This window comes from Ctenopharyngodon idella, chromosome 5 (assembly GCF_019924925.1).
Source record: "Ctenopharyngodon idella isolate HZGC_01 chromosome 5, HZGC01, whole genome shotgun sequence".
Classification (NCBI taxonomy): domain Eukaryota; kingdom Metazoa; phylum Chordata; class Actinopteri; order Cypriniformes; family Xenocyprididae; genus Ctenopharyngodon; species Ctenopharyngodon idella.
This window is the reverse complement of record NC_067224.1, coordinates 4238085-4255136: the sequence shown is the minus strand read 5'-3', so window position 1 is coordinate 4255136 and position 17052 is coordinate 4238085. Positions and strand designations below refer to the sequence as shown.

At 35.2% G+C, this 17052-nt stretch overlaps 1 protein-coding gene across 12 annotated transcripts in view; it reads right to left on the bottom strand.

The window, feature by feature from the left end:
* zbtb20 (zinc finger and BTB domain containing 20) overlaps positions 1-17052 on the bottom strand; it is an 83168-nt gene that overhangs the window by 35071 nt on the left and 31045 nt on the right. The gene's annotated exons all lie outside the window — the stretch shown is intronic.

The following is a 17052-nucleotide window of genomic DNA, read 5'->3' as shown; positions in this document are numbered from 1 at the left end:
CATCAAATTACATTTATTTTTCAATTGCATACACACAAAATCCTTACTTGTCACACAATTTCTGAAATCTGACACTCAAACACCAGAACCACATGCCAAATCTGCAAAACCATACACGTATCCTCAGCCTTCGATTTAGTTTTCAGTTTCATAAAACACTTTTTGCAAAACACAACACACTATTCTCTATGTAACACACAAAAATCTAACAGGAAGTATCTTGATTTCCTTTTTCAAACATAACCATTGTTTCTGTCTAACTACACATGGTTGATGTATTTCTTTTCTTTCATTCTGTGTAATACTATATTCACAACCACAAATGCTTACAGTAAAAAAATAAATAGTTTGGTTTCAATCTTGCTTTCGTGTTTACAGTGACTTTTTCAACATCTCTGCCAATTACTTTCAATCTTGTACAGAAATGAACACAAAAGCTCATGAAAGAAGAGCTTTAGGTTTTGAATAACTGTGTGTATATGATATATCCAAAAATAGAATATTATGGCATTTTAGGTGTTTGCAACGTAAGACAAATGTGTTTGTGATATTTTGAATGCAGTGCTTTATTTTGCAAGAGATGTGAGGCATTTTGTGTGTGCAACTCTTGGATTTTTGTGTAAAGTTTTGAAAAAAAGAGGCAGAGTTTTGAGAATGTGTGTAAGCAGTTGAAAAAAACTGTAACAAGCAAGCAACAAGCACCCAAAAATCAGTAAATTACAGTCCTCGAATCTGATTGGATTGACTTTGAGCGTGCAAAATTCCTTCGGACACTGCAACGGTCGTGATATGACGTCACGCTCTGTAGTGTATTTTTTTAGAAACATGAATTCAATATATAACAAATAGTAATACACCCAAAATGTAAAAAATATACAATCTACTCGGCTTTACTGCAAAAATATCATTCTTTTAATTCAGCCAAGAGGTCACGCCGTGAGTTATCGATCTTCTACTGGTCACACGTCTTCACGAGATGTGAATTCGCAGGCCAGAGTTCACCAAACTTGAACTGGAACGCAGCAAAACACGAGCTTGTTTCCAGCCTGACACATTCGCATGCGTATGAATGGAAGTCAATGGAATGAAAAGTGCAGTGTGACCGCACCTTAAGTCTAGACAGGCCGTCGGTCTTTGTATTTTACAGCGGATCACCAGTGGTGACGTTTTACAAGGACGTTGTCATGTCACCATCAGTGTCCCAATGTGAGCCAGGGTCATTACTGTCCTTACCAGGGCCTGAATTCATGTACATGATATACTGATTATGACTAAAGGAGCTGATTGAGATGCACCCATTGTAAAAATGTCAATGTCGACATGAAATGGAAGTTGCGATTAGTCTTTTCTTTCCTATTGTGATGTATATCCAAGCGAAACAGCTTCTGGAACAAGAAAAAAATGTCAAGTCGCGGGACTTGATTTGTCCATCAGAAATTGATTAGATTGTTGTTGTCTGCATGTAAATAAAAACTTAAATTAAAACTGTTCATCATATAAAGCGATTGTGTCTCTTCAGAAGACTTAGATTAAATTCATATTCATATGGATTTTGTTTACAATATATTTATTAACTTTTTGAAGCGTCAAGGTTTTGGATGCGTAAACTTTCAATGGAGGGAAAGAAATCTCTCAGGTTTTATTAAGAATATCTTCATTTCGTGTTTCGAAAATGATCTTACGGGTTGGGAACGACGTTAGGGTGAGTAATTGAAAACAGAATTTAATTTTTGTGTGAGCTAACTCTTTTAACAAATAACAAAAGCATCTCATAACAGGCTTTCACCTCCTAAACTTAAAGCTTTAGCCTGTAATTGGTTCACCCTCTGCCTACAGCAAAGTAAAGCAGTAAGCCCCAAAAAGACATGGTTTACAGTGATTTTAGATCAGGGGCGTTGTTAGGTACTCCTAGCTGTTGTAAAATCACTATAAACATTGGCTTTCTTGTTTTTATTAAACGGTTACTACACATTAAAGAAGAAGAGATGCACCAGCAGAGAAAATACTGTACCAGGCACAACAAACTTGCTGTTCGCGATGCACGAAATATAGGAAGAAAAAAATATAAATATTGAATTGGTGTTTCTATGAATGTATCTCTGAAGGCAACTGACTGTCTTCAGAAAAGTTTAGGAAGGAAGCGCTGTATCGCTGCTGTTCCATAAGCGCCACCTACTGGCAGAGAGTGAATTTGCATTTTCATTCAGTGCGTTGGCTGTTTTTGTTTTGTTCAGGCGTGTCTTATGTAGAATAATTTCACAAATCTGAAGTCAGACCATTCGGTTTTTGCTTTAAATCTTGAAATTATACAATCTAATTTAAAACAAAAACAACTGCTCATGCTACATGTGTGTAGCATATTTGTTTGGATCATGATTGCAGTGGTTGCCTCTCATTTCAAACAGCTACAGATATTTTTTGTTAAATGCCAGTTTGGCCTGTAATACCCATATCGGAATAGACCATTATGCTTGTAAAAAATTGGAATCGGCCATGAAAAATATAGATTGTTTTTTTTTTTTTATAAAATTTTAAATTTGTGAAAAGAAATTAATCATTATTTACATGCCCCAAAGTAAAATTACATAGTAATAATAAACAGTATTTACCTACATTTATTTTAATAATGAAAATGCAGACTTTCGCATGCAACCTTAGTAAATTATAGCATTTTTTTCCATTGAAGTTTAAAATAAGAGATGCTATTACAGCATCTCTGTATTAACACTCTCATGCTCACAAAAACTAGGACAAGGAAGGTACTCATATTCAGTATATCACCTGGCCCTGATCGCATTTATAATCCCAATCATGATATTTGTCAAAATAATCTCAATTTGATTATTTTATTTATTTTTTTTACCAGAATTAATGCATCCCTAAAGCACTGGCAAAAACCCAAAACAAGGCAAACATAGATCTTAAAAGCAGAGATCTTTCCACCATGCCTCCTTAAGCAAAAACATCAATCCTCCATTCTTTGCACTTTGTAAACCTACAGTATGAAGAGGTGGTTGTAACGCTGTAACTTCCTGCCTATAGATACGGAGGCAGGAAGCAGTTCCCTCTGGGTTATCACACAGACACATTTGTGACAGGCTTGTGGACACAATTCACCACCAATTACAGGGTCAAACTCTACCGAAAGAGAAATCATATGCTCACTGGGCCAGGTGTTATTATGCAAGAGAGAGATGAAAGAATGGTCAGTCAGCCTGCCACACCCATCCTTTCTACACCACAGCCGATCACATTCTCATTCCACACACACACACATACACACACACACACACACACACACACACATTCTATCTGAGGTTAAGAAAAGTGAGTCTGTTGATTTATTTCACCAATTAAACTGAAGAAGTCAGCCCTATTTTATTTCATATCAATTCAAACTCTGATCATGCAAGGCTAGTACCTAATGTTCACTCTCTAGGCATGTTATGAATTCACATTACCCATACTATTTTTTCACTATGCATTAAGTTTACACTGCAAATACTGAAAATTATGCAAATTTTCTCCATAGGCTATATGGTATACTCAGATGCGATGTCTTCCAAAATATGCATGCGGTAAAAAAATATTGTATCCCGCAACACAATATACTCAACCTTCCGGGAGGAACATGTCTCATATTAGTAGGGTCAGATGACCCCTTAAGAACAATGTGCATTTATTTTTAAACTGTAACACAGACATAGGCTATGTGCAAGATGCTGAAATAAAACAATAAATCATCCATTTTGATTTGTGTTTTGACAATTTAGGTGAATAATTGAATAATCAATGCCAGACAATGCAGAATCCCAGAAAAAGAGATTCATCTGAAAGGTAAATTTATTCTATGATTTATATACAGGCATATGAATATATACATATTTAATTGCCCATATTTAAACTGAAGATATGCCATAATAGCAACACTATGGAATGATTTCACTTGATTAGCCTATAGGTTTTATTGCATATCAAAGATGTTTGAAATGTACATCTAATTCACAGAATTATTGAATAATAACCCCGTGAACTACAATAAGTATTAAATTAAAAAACAGTAACACTGATAACATGTCACTCGGGTGCTTCTGTCCCAATTCTCTGTGTGTAATTTTATCTTTTCACTTCAGAATAAAAACAGTATTTTGTACTCCACAAATCTAAAAACACAAATCCCTCATTAAAAAACAGACACAAAAACTTTGATATTCAACTTAACACAGTGTTTCAGATCACTACTTTTCAGAGATGCAAAATTAGATGAATTACCCTCAAAATGACTCAATCTTATAAATGTTGATATTCAGATGAAATGGCAAAATTGAGAAGAGCATAGAGATCAAATGCGTTGAGATGAGAATAAATTAAAAAATAAATAAATAAATACGTAAAGAAATTAAAAAGGGGGGGGGGGGGGGGGGGGAGTCGTATTAACATCTTTTTCATGATGCAAAGTTGAATTGTGCTCTGAAATATTAAGACATTTTTTACAAACAGTAGGATTAAAATGCAAAAAAGCACTATTGATTTTTGAGAAGATAACTGAGCCACACTCGCTGAATTTAACAAGAGCTGTAGTTAGGTTCTGACAAAATGTAGGACATTACTATCGAAACAATCTTATTTACAAGATGTGTGACATGACTGTCATATTTCTCAGGGGTTTTTTTTTTTTTTACAACTCTGGATCATCTTCGAGTCTTGACTATCTAAGTTGGGGGCACACCAATTAAAAGAAATCATGACAGCATGAGTTTCTATTCCAAACACAGGCTTCCTCTCTCAAAACAGCACAAGTGTTGTGTCCAGCTTACATTAGGCAACTCGTTACTCCACACTCTATTTTAAATGTTTGGTTCACCCAAAAATTTAAATTCTGTAAATATTTACTAACACTAAACCAGCACTTCCTTGGCATACAAATTTTTTTTCAAACGATTTTTAAGAGTTGTAAAGGTCACTCTTTTACTTCAATGAATGAAACTTCAAAGATCATAAGAGGAGCATAAAAGCATCACAAAAGTGGTCCAAACCATTTATTTCAAGTCTTAAGTCAGATCAAAATTTGTTCTTCACAGATGTCATTATTCTTATTATTTATTATTTTTAATGGAATATTGCAGCATTTATTATAGATGATTTATCTGTGCAAATCATTATTTTTCTAATCTAAATACCTCCCCCTCCCTCTTGCAGCCATCTCTTCTCTTCTCTGATGACATGTTTACTGGCGCGAGGGCGGGACAACCTGTCACTCACATGAGATTGACCAATAGAAAACCACAACCATCCAATCAATTCCCCTCAGACAAAATCAAGTTCAGCCTTACATTTTTTCTTGTTTGAGAAGCCATCAGGGTTGCTGCACATTTTTAAAGTCAAATTTAAGTCTTTTTAAGACATTTTTTAAGACATGAAGAAATAAAAATGAATGCTGTACATTAGGGTTGTACAAAACTGACAACAAATTATATCTCAATATTTTCAAAGTTGTTTCAAAGTTTGTTGATAACAATAATTAGATGATATTTTTCTGAGTGTGTTTTTGTGCTGGTACCATGGCTGGTTTAGGCCTGTTGTGGACAGCTGACTCGCGAAGACATTCATACTTTTCATATTCTATACGGTGGTTAGTTCACAGCAGTAACAGAAATTTACATTTTTATTAAGAGGCAATATTTGCCACCTTAAATTAATTTCCAGGGGCATTTTTACCTATATAAGGGCATTTTTTTCTAAAGATATATGCACCACCAATTCTAACATTCAAATTAAATTCAATTAGAATAAAAACAAAGTATAGGGCTGTTACCAATCAAATGAAATCATCAAAAAAATCATCACTAGCTGCGTTTACATAGACCCTAATAATCCGATTGCAATCGGAATGAAAAAGACACATGTAACCACGTCAGTCGGAATGAATTGGCCAAATCTGATTACAATTTCATTCAGATTGTAAGGGGTGGTTTATTCCTTTTGTAATCCGATCGAGAGGACATGTAAACACTTGATCGGGTTGAAAACAAACCAAAAATGGAGAGTACTGAGCATGTGCAATGACACAGATATAGAGTAATGACGTATGATGCGCAGCTGTTCTTCCCGTTGAATAAAGTGTCATAAATGAGTGTCCTGTCATTCTGAAACCCTTTTTCCACTCATCGTCTGTGAAGTGGAGCAGGATAACGTCCCACCAGTCCTTGTTTCTTACTCTCATCCACAGACGATTGGTTTTGGGCTCGGGAAAAGGCGCTTTTACTGCTTGATAAATACAAGCAGCACGAACGGTTCATGTGCTCGTCGTCGCCTAATTAGGACCCAAAATAGATAAATATTAAGTCTGCTTTTTAAAACAAAGAAAAATGAAGATGGTCAGTATGCAACAACAGCAGAAAACTCTGTATTTTCGTGCAGTGTGCGCATGTCAAAAGATTAAATTCTGCAGAAGACACATAAACGTGCACATCAACCCGATCACTTTATTTAGCATTCATGTAAACACTATGTTTGGATTCATCAATCGGAACGAATTCATTCAAATTGAAGGAAAAAGTGTCCATGTAAATGTAGCTACTGTCTGTTGCACGGAGACTGTTCTGCTGTGGTCTATTGTGTCTAAAATGTAACTCACAATGTTAACTTATTGTTCATTTAACTATTGTATAAAATAAATATCTCACTTTTGCAATTGTGCTGATATTTGGGAAAACGGCACTCTTGCTCATGTGATATTGTACTACATCATAATGATATAAATATAAGACAAAAACTCATCGGGGCAGAAATGCCTGTGTATCTTGAATTTTAAGTGCATATAACTGCATACATCACGCAGTGAAAGTGTGAATGACAAACTTGATGTCAGCTCGCACATCGTTAAAACAATAATTACAATATCATCATAGACATCACATAAAGAATGAACTTACAACTGAACTGACATTTACCCATTTCCTTCTGCTTCTCTCTTCCTTTTGCTTGCTGTTGTAAATGCCGCGAATTGTCATGTGAACAAGCAAATCCACAAAGAAAGAATAATAAAAAATAATATGTACGCTAATTAGATTTAGATATGTCTAAGTCAAAGTGTCATCTAAAATTTAAGACCTCTCATAAATAAAAATAAGACGCGGGAACCCTGAGCCATTTCACTTGGATATACGTCACAATAGGGATGAAAAGACGATTGCAACTTCCGTTTCATGCCGGCTTTAAGTTCTAATTATTTCAGCTCTAGTTGGTGACGCAGGAACACTGATGATTCAAAGCACTTTTTAGGCCTTGCTCTTCCGCAATAAGATCTTGCTATACATTTTTATTTATTTTGAAAGGCCTAACCTACATTGAAAACATGGAAGAGGACAGGCACAGCGTGACACTGTCAGATCGCAGTATTTCATATGTAACTAAACTAAGATTTGATGAACCTTTACCTTTCCCTAATTCAACTGCTTTCCCTCTCTCACTCCTCATCATGCAGTGAAGTGGTTAGCCTGAGATTCGATTTAGTCTTTGTCTAGACCAGTGTGTCATGCCCTATGTTCTGGCCCTGTGAATGGATCCAGCATCAGTAGGTCACAGTCACCATCCATCGAGTCAAAACAGCAGCTGTGGTGCTATGATGCTATCCTCACAAACATTTCTCTCTCTCTCTCCTTTCCTGTTTTTCTCTCTTTCTTATTCTTTCTGTAATATCCTCAGCATTCACCAGGATGACGAAAGACAATAATTTTATCATTGAAAGCACAAACATCTTATACAGTAGATGCTGGGGTGAAACATGTGATTAAACAAATAGATCCGACTCTGGATGAGCCACACTCGAAAGCCGTTGTAAAATTCGCACACCGGTATTCACACACCTGTGACCACACATCAATCAAATTTTATATTAATGCGCCAAGCTGGCGTGTTGCTTGGCAACCATAAACAGCCTACATTCTTGCATTGCACACCTGCACTATTTTTTAATTAATGTTCAGTACACAAAAGAGCACACTTAAAATAATAAAAACTTTTTTTTTTGCTTATTGGATAGTTTTACACAAAATGCTAAATCACCAAATTAAATTATATTACACATATAATGAGGTCATATGACAAGCAGTGTGGCATACTATGACGTTTTAGTTAATAACACTATTAACTTTTTTAAAAAAAGAAAGAAAAAACAATTCATACTGCAAGCATGAAGACTAAAATTGTATTATTTTCAGTCTTATTATTCTTTATTATTATTCATAATCAGTTGTATTATGTATTTTGTGAAGTTTAATGTGCACGAGTTAGAGTGAGCATGAAACGTGTCTTAGGGTCACACGTCAAGAGTTATTTTAACCACACTGTAATGTATATGCAATGTAGCATATGTTCTGCACTAATGCATATGTCGACTGAAGTATTCTCTATAGGGAAGGACTGTGTAGCATGACGTATACATTCTTTATTAAACATGAAAAACAAGTTTCTCTACTTTGTAAGGATAATGTAAGTTCCTTTCGTCAGCATATAAACACCCAAACTTTGTGTACAGACTCAGAGAAAGCTGAGCATGAAGACTATCCACTTAAATTTTCTTTCTCTCTTATGTCTTGACATATAATAATAAATAAGAGATCTCTTGGCAAGAGATCTGATTCGAGGATAAAAGCTTAATTTCAAGTCTACATGTGTTTCTTTCTGAACACAGCTATGGTCTGTGTTTACGTACAGATGGCTTTAGTCACTGCCGTCATGTCTAGCAGTTTTTTTTGCACCTCACGCCATGAGCATTTTGAACATATAATACCTAAAGGGATTTTAAACATTCAAAAAATATGAATTTGTTACTTGCTATTGCTAGTCAGTTACAGGTGGAAAAAATTCTCATTAAAGAGAGCATTTTTTTTTTGTACATACAGTTTGTCTATGCCCCTGTTAACAAGATATGATGCAGGGTTGTGATTTTCCATATTTATACAGATTTCTGTATTTTCCGAAAAGTATGACCCACGTGAATCGCGTAAATCCGAGGAAAAAAAATGTTTGGGGGTGTGGGGGTCTGGTTATTGTATGATGATTGAAATCACAAAATGGCCTTAAACAATTACTAAATAACGAGGCATCTATTTCATGCTGAAGCGCTGAGCGTTTTTTAACGGTCGCTGAGAATTGAAGAATGTTCAACTTCGGGTAAAACGCAGCGCTCATCACTGTCACTATCACTTTTTTTATACCCAGCCGTCCAATGACAGTGGAGGAGGGGCGGGACAAATACAACACCGACCAACCGCCACATTCTGCTTGACAACGTCAACAGATGACAACAACAAGCATAATAACGGAACAGAATCATTTAAAACAAGAGCCAGAGCAAATACTTTACATTGTATCAAAATTTTATATAGAACCAATACAGAAACAAACTATCTGTGAAATGAGATACTAGTAACACTTCCGCAGATATTCCGTATCATAGCAATCAAAGCGTCTCAGCTGAAAAAAACGTTTTGATGCCGCTTTTTTGAAACGCTTTCGGCCACTGCCGAAGCGCTCTCAAGCGCTCACAGCTAGGTGTTTTCAGCAGAGCGCCTAGCATTTTCACACGGCCTTAGTGCGATCATCAAATTGCAACGGTTGTGATATAAATATAATTATATTAATTATATAAATAAATAATCTGACGCGCTGTTTCAGAGTAAAACACAGCTTTTAGTTTCAATTCACAGTAAATGCTTCTCTGCAAGGGCTGTGTGTTTGAGTCGCTTATAATTTGCATTTGGGAACGCAATGTGTGCCAATCATCTTCCCCAGTTCCTTTATAAATCTGTTTTTGTCAACAAAGAGAAGCGTTAAGGTCTCCCTGCAGTTTTCCACCAAAATAAAAGCTCAATGGTTTAACGTTTGAAAGCAAAAAATAAAAAATTCATAAATGTTAGTATTGAAATTTTACTATTCTGTAAAATAAAATAATAATAATGATAATAATTAATATTGTTTAATAATAATAATAATATTAATAATAACCCTATTAATAATTTTATTATAACATACTGTATATTGGATTATAATGTATTATTATTATTATAAATACTTTTGGATTTTACAGTACAATAGTATGTGTATATATATATATATATATAATTTTTTTTTTAATAAAACAATTTACTACTAATTTACTACTAATAAGGGGCAGTCCTTCTTTTTTGTCTTTAGCTGATCACATGCCTGATGATGACATATGATGGTTCAAAGCTAACAGACGTTGATTTTGATTTCATGAGGTCTTTAAACGCAAGAACACATTCAGAAAAAGTGCATACTGCGCATATTAACTGAATTATTTTTTTTTCATGAAACCCAAAAGGAGAAATTAAGAACCCTAATGCAGCTCATTTCCACATAACAGTCTGAAAGTTTTGACAGCAGTTTTAGCAGAGGTAGTTAGTTTTAGCAGTTGTGGTCTGTTCCTCACGCAAACCCATCAAATGGCACTTACTGTGTTTTTGTCATTGTCATAGCATGTCGTAATTCTTCAAAAATTCTCTTACTGTATTCCACAAAACAATAATAGCATTAGGAATGACGTAATTGAGTAAATAATTAGATTTTTATTTGTGGATGAACTATACTTTCAATGCCTAGGAACACTCCTTAACCATGGTAAACACATGCTTATATAAATAAATAAATATTATTTATAATTATTATTGTGTTGATTTTGTATTGCAAAATGCATTTTCTGCTATAGAGGCGGGATGCGGTTAGGGACATGTTTGGTGGTATGGTTAGGTTTAAGAGTGGGTTAAGGTGTAAGGGAAGGGTCAACAGTGTTATTATAGATGTAATTACCATAGATTAAATTAATTAAAGATGGAATTACATGCATGTATTTTTTAAAATATAAGTACAATTTAAAAACATATATGTACACAATAAGTGCATTATATCAAATGATTAATTTAGATGTTAGTAAATGGTTAGTACTTATGGCTTTAATCAAACTTTTAAAAAGCTCTTAATGTTATTCTAATGGATAGCTTAGAACTGAACTGTGACAAACAGCTCATGAAAAAATATTTCCCAACACATTACAAATTGCAAGCTGAATTTGTTGCCAGGGAGAAATCAGACATGGCATATGACAATCTGTGTACAGTCATTTTAGGTATTTGCTCATCTCTGATTTATTCTAATATTTCCTTAGAAAATGATGATATTTGTTGAAAAGGTTGATGTTTGTTTCTTCAAATACTAGTTTTATTTACCCATGCATATTTTCCATTGTGTTTGCACGCCTCAAGCAGACAGCACAGATGCATGCAATTAAAAATGTTTTTTTTTTCTTCAGAGATGCAACACTGAATTTCACAGATAACCTTTCAACGAACAATGCAGTCTTTGAATTCTCAAAATCTCTTCAATTTTTCATGTACCCATAAGACAAAATTTCTCTCTTTTTGTTTAGTCACTTTCACACATATATATATATATATATATATATGGAAGGCTTTACAAATGTCATAAGCCATAACCATTCAAGCTGGAATGTACAAGCTGCTCTCTTTGCCAGACCACACCATATTTGCCTGATAGCTGTGTGTGTCTGTGTGGAGAGTAACCAGTAACCGTCAACACATGCCAGGTGCCAAGCCTCCCCCTTACTCGCCAAACTCGCTCGCTAATCAGCATTACCGATGAGTAGTTTATTATATACTTGTTTGAATGTAAGATAGAATGAAAAAATGTGATTAAGATCAATTACGCTCTGTACCAAAACTGAGAAATCTCTTATTTTCTAGAATTCTAAAGTATTCAAAACCTGTAAAACTAGTTTGTTTTTAATCTGTTTTTAAATCGATGGAATATGTTTGTCATAACATAATGCTGTACTTTTCCATTTGACTGGTGACATTTGAATTATGTATACTGTGTGTAGTATGCACATTTTCTGTGTATGCAATATATGGCCTACTACATTTGTCAAAATGTGCAGTAAACAAAAGAGCATGTTAATACTGTATCCTACAATTCAGTGCACTTAAAATACAAAAACATTTCCCCCCCAATGATAACTGGACATCACTTGCTGAATTGAACATGCACATAGTTAAGTGACATGCAGTGCCACATACAACAATTTCAAATGCATCTTAGATTAAGACCCATACTAAACTCAAGCACATGCACTCAAACTCTTAGATACCCAAGCTCACGTTTGTGGTTTGTTGCTGTTTGAAATGTGTCAGACTGCAATTCATAATGCGACGCAGCTATGTGTTGCATTCTCTATAGCTGACATTATCACACCCATGAGACACTGAAATTTGTTAGTGTTCACTCTTGCATTGCTGTGATAGTAAGTAAAAAAATATTCAAATGTGTCACTGCGTTCTGTTTTATTCTACTGTGCTGTATTAAAGCATTGCTCTGCTCAACTTTGGTCACCAACGGTCACTGCTGCTTGTATCACCACAAATCGCCAGCTGTCATTGAAAATAAATGATGTCTGGTCACTTAGTCTCAGGGCATCACTGGCAGTATGAACCCCTCTTAAAAGGTTAGTTCACTCAAAGATGAAATTTCTGTACTCACCCTCATGCCGTTCCGATCCCGCAAGACCTTCGTTCATCTTCAGAACACAAATTAAGATATTTTTGATGAAATCCGAGAGGTTTTTTTTTTTAATCTCCCATAGAAAGCAAGAAAATTACCACATTCAAGGTAGGGAAGAGAAGAGGAAAAATTGTTGAATAAAGTAATTGTTGCGCACAAAAAGTATTCTCGTCGCTTCATAACATTAAGGTTAAACCACTGTAGTCACGCTGACTATTTTAACAGTTGCTGCGTCCCAATTTGCATACTATACATCCTAAATAGTATTCGAAAATAGAATTAGTATGTCCCAAATCATAGTATGTTGAAATGAGTATTCTAAACAGACCCGGATGGTCTATTTTTTCTGGTTAAAATCCGAAGTGCAGATCCCTGCACACTCTAACGGCTAATATCGCCCACAACCTATTGCGCTGTGGACGAGGATTCGAGTAGGACTACAAATACGAATAAAAAGTGTTAAACTACAAACATGACGGATGTGCGAGACCGACGGTTAAGCAGAATGGTTTAGATAAAAGGGTTTGAGTGATTAATAATCAGTATCTAACCTGACGAAAAATATTTATTAAATGTTATCCATATTATATTTCATCTACAACAGGATTGCGAACTTTTATACCGACGTGTTTGGTCATTATTGTCATTTATTACTCACCCTCATGTCGTTCTACGTAAGACCTTCATTCATCTTCGGAACACACATTAAGATATTTTTGATTAAATCCGATGGCTCAGTGAGGCCTGCATTCACAGTATGGTACTTCCTCTTTCAAGATCCAGAAAGGTACTAAAAATATATTTAAAACAGTTCATGTGAGTTCAGTGGTTCTACCTTAATATTATAAAGCGACGAGAATACTTTTTGTGCGCCAAAAAAACAAAATAACGACTTTTAAACAATATAGTGATGGGCCGATTTCAAAACACTGCTTCGGAGCTTTACGAATCAAATCAGTGATTCGGAGCGCCAAAGTTACGTGATTTCAGCAGTTTAGCCATTTGATAGGAGATCCAAATCACTGATTTATAATGACTTACGGGTGTAGAACGACATGAGGGTGAGTAATAAATGACATTATTTTCATTTTTGGGTGAACTAACCCTTTAACTTTTTAAATGCATCATTATGCAAACATGAGCTAGGAGAGTTCTCCGTATATAAGACCCATGACTGGCAGATCAACATGATACATTTTTCTCCTAAACAGTAAGAAATTAAATTTAATTGAATGTGGAGGATTTTAACTGTGACAAGATGATTGACAGGGCAGTTTAAATGGTGACAGGATGCACGTAACTAAGCAACAGAGTCTCCATTAAAGACGCAATTATGACGAAGTAGTATGTCCCAAAGCTTGCATACTCTTCTGCTACACTCAAAAGTATGTACTTTTTCTTCACAAAAACAGTACCTACTTTTAGGGCATAGTATAAGTAGGCGAATTGGGACGCAGCAAATGTCTTTACTATCACAATGAACGTTGAATGTGGCAGTTTCGTTGCTTTCTATGGGAGATAAAAAAAACCTCTCAGATTTCATCAAAAATAATTTGTGTTCCAAAGATGAACGAAGGTCTTGTGGGTTTGGAACGACATGAGGGTGAGTAATTAATGACAGAAATTTCATTTCTGGGTGAACTAACCCTTTAAAACCAACTAGACTACCTACATTCTAAAATTACAATGACAGAATCCCACAGCAGCAAAATCACATCATGCCGATAGCCTAGTGGGCAGCGCTGACATATAGCGTTGTTGTGCTTCAGGCGATCTGAGTTCGAATCCCGGCTCGCAGACCTTTCCCAATCCCCCCTCTCCCACTTCGCTTCCTGTCTGCTTCCTGTCCTATCATAATAAAGGCAAAAACGCCAAAAAATAAATCTTAAAAACCCAGCAAAACACTTAGAAATCAACACAAATCTTATTATATTAGATCTCTCATGCAAATATACTCATACACTGGACTAAAGAAAAATAATACCACTGAAAATAATGACCACTGAAAAGTCTTTAATGGATCAAAGCTCCACTGACCTTTATGGTGGTCTTATCACTTTGCATTTCCGAACCTCACATATTTATCTGTGCATTTGTGACTTTCTCAGAGATACAGTATTAGTCACTCACTCCCTTGTGCTCTGATTAACAAGGCTGCTATTTATTTCTTATCGTTACACCTGTGAATACCAGGCAAAGCTTGGCATGAGTTTTACCGGAGTTTGTGCCCTTGCATTTCAACCACAGAAATCATCCTCCCTTTATTGCAGCAATGGCACAGGCATTGTGTAAGATAACATTACAAAATGCCCATGAACTCATGTCTATAATATAGACCAGATACGCCTTGCATTAACCCTTCATGCAGTGAAACATCATCACACTCAAGCTTAATAAACCACTAGGAATCAAAAGACATTAAAGGTACACTATGTAACTTTTGTTTTGTTCAAAATTTACAGCATTTATATAATGAGCAAGAACATCATGAATCCATCTTCCAAACTGTGGTTTTGTTTATTAAATGTAGAGTGCCAAAAGTTACATAGTGTACTTTTAAATAAAAAATAAGGGTTAATGCGTCATCCATTATATTGTCTTGCTATGCTATGAATGAACTGTTGTATATATCAACATGGTGCATATTGTTCACCAGCTTTGACAAAATTTTTGCGCAACGGATGGCTACCTGTTATGACTAGACATTTAATAGAAGTTACAACACTGCTAAACCTACCAAATGTTTAAATACATAAAAATTAACAGATGAGTAATTTTACTTTAATTGTAGGCGCTTTGTGGCAGTGGTTTTCGGCTGGTTGGTCATGACCCAAAAAGCTGAGCATAGTCAAGATAGCAAAATAAACAGACTTTTAAAAGGAAGGCAAAATTGTTTCACCCATCTTTTTGTTGTTGCATTAAAGGCTGTGCATCCTTTCAGATCTGTGGCGCAAATTTTGATGCAAACTGATCTGCTACTTGGCAGAAGCTACACATTTTAGGCAGATCCCAACATGAGGTCATTGTGTAAACCATGATGCAAGGTAAATGAAAATGACTACATTAAAGAGTATTGTGGGTTTAATACATGTTAAAGGCACAATATGTAATTTTTCACCAATAGAGGTTGCCTATTCAAAACAAAGACGTAGCTTGATGACGCCGAGATTGAGCACGGAATCATGGGAGATGTCGTCTTCACCTCACAGCCGGTGGAAAAGAATCCGACGGGACTCGGGCAAAAATCATGTGGCCAAGTGCTGTGTGAGCTGAACGAGGCCCCTGGAGAGATTGCGGAACTTTTATTATGCCACAGTTGCCGCTTCCGCTTCTTCTGGTTAAGCGTATATGGGGAAAAGCAGTGCTGTTTATCATATTAGATACATTTGAGTGTGTTGAAAATGATGTTATAATGTTACTCTGTGCGTTGGCTCAGTGGCTGCTATGAGACACTTGTTGCACACTGCAGTAAGATAGATCAATATTAGAATTTCATATTAATAAATGCTGGATGGCTTGTGTTGCTAAATGGCATGCAATTAATTTTAAAACATATTGTATGACGGAGAAAATGCTGTATTGCTGTTACTAAAAATAAAGCTGCATCTGATTATGCTATGTTAGCCACTTGACAAAATAGTGTTGTCTCTGAGTCATGGTAAAAACATGGTACTCGTGGAAAATCAAGAAAACATGATTCAAACAATAAGACTAAATGTGTTGAGCTATATAACAATGATTAGTTTTCTGTCTATAAATGTATCCAAACAGTTGTTTCCTTGTCTAATAAAACATATAATATATTAAAGCGTCTTTGGTGTTTCCATGGTTTCTACAAAAAAAAAAAAAAAAAAAAATCCGGAAATCGAGGATAACGCAGGTCTGTGTCCTGGTTAAAACTGCTTATTTCTCTGGATTTAAACATTCTTGGAAACACCTGGGATAATATAAGCACACAAGTCAACAAAATATATAACATTGTTCTAGTGGTTTTTGGATATTTTAATCAAAAGATCTTACATATTGTGCCTTTAAGTATTTGTGGCATAATCTCAGTCACCAGAAAGAAAAAAAAAAACAAGATTATGGTGAGGCACTTAACAATAAAGTGAATAGGGTCATTTTTGGATGATTTAAAGGCAGAAATGTGAAGCTAATAGTTTAATTAATGCACTACATTAATTATAATACTGTAAAGCTGTTGTCTTCATTTTTCCAGTCAGTCATTAGTCAAGTTATTTTTGTCAATTTCTTTTTTTGTCGACATTTATTGATTGGACTTGTAGTAAACCCAGAATATTCCTTAAATATGTATTCACTTGAAGCAAGAATAATTATGTACAAATCATAACATATTGTTTTGCATGGTGCATTGTTGGCTGCTGAGAGCATGAAACCATAAAAATGTACACATTTAGAAGCCAAAATTGCAATTTACAAATTGTTGGCCAG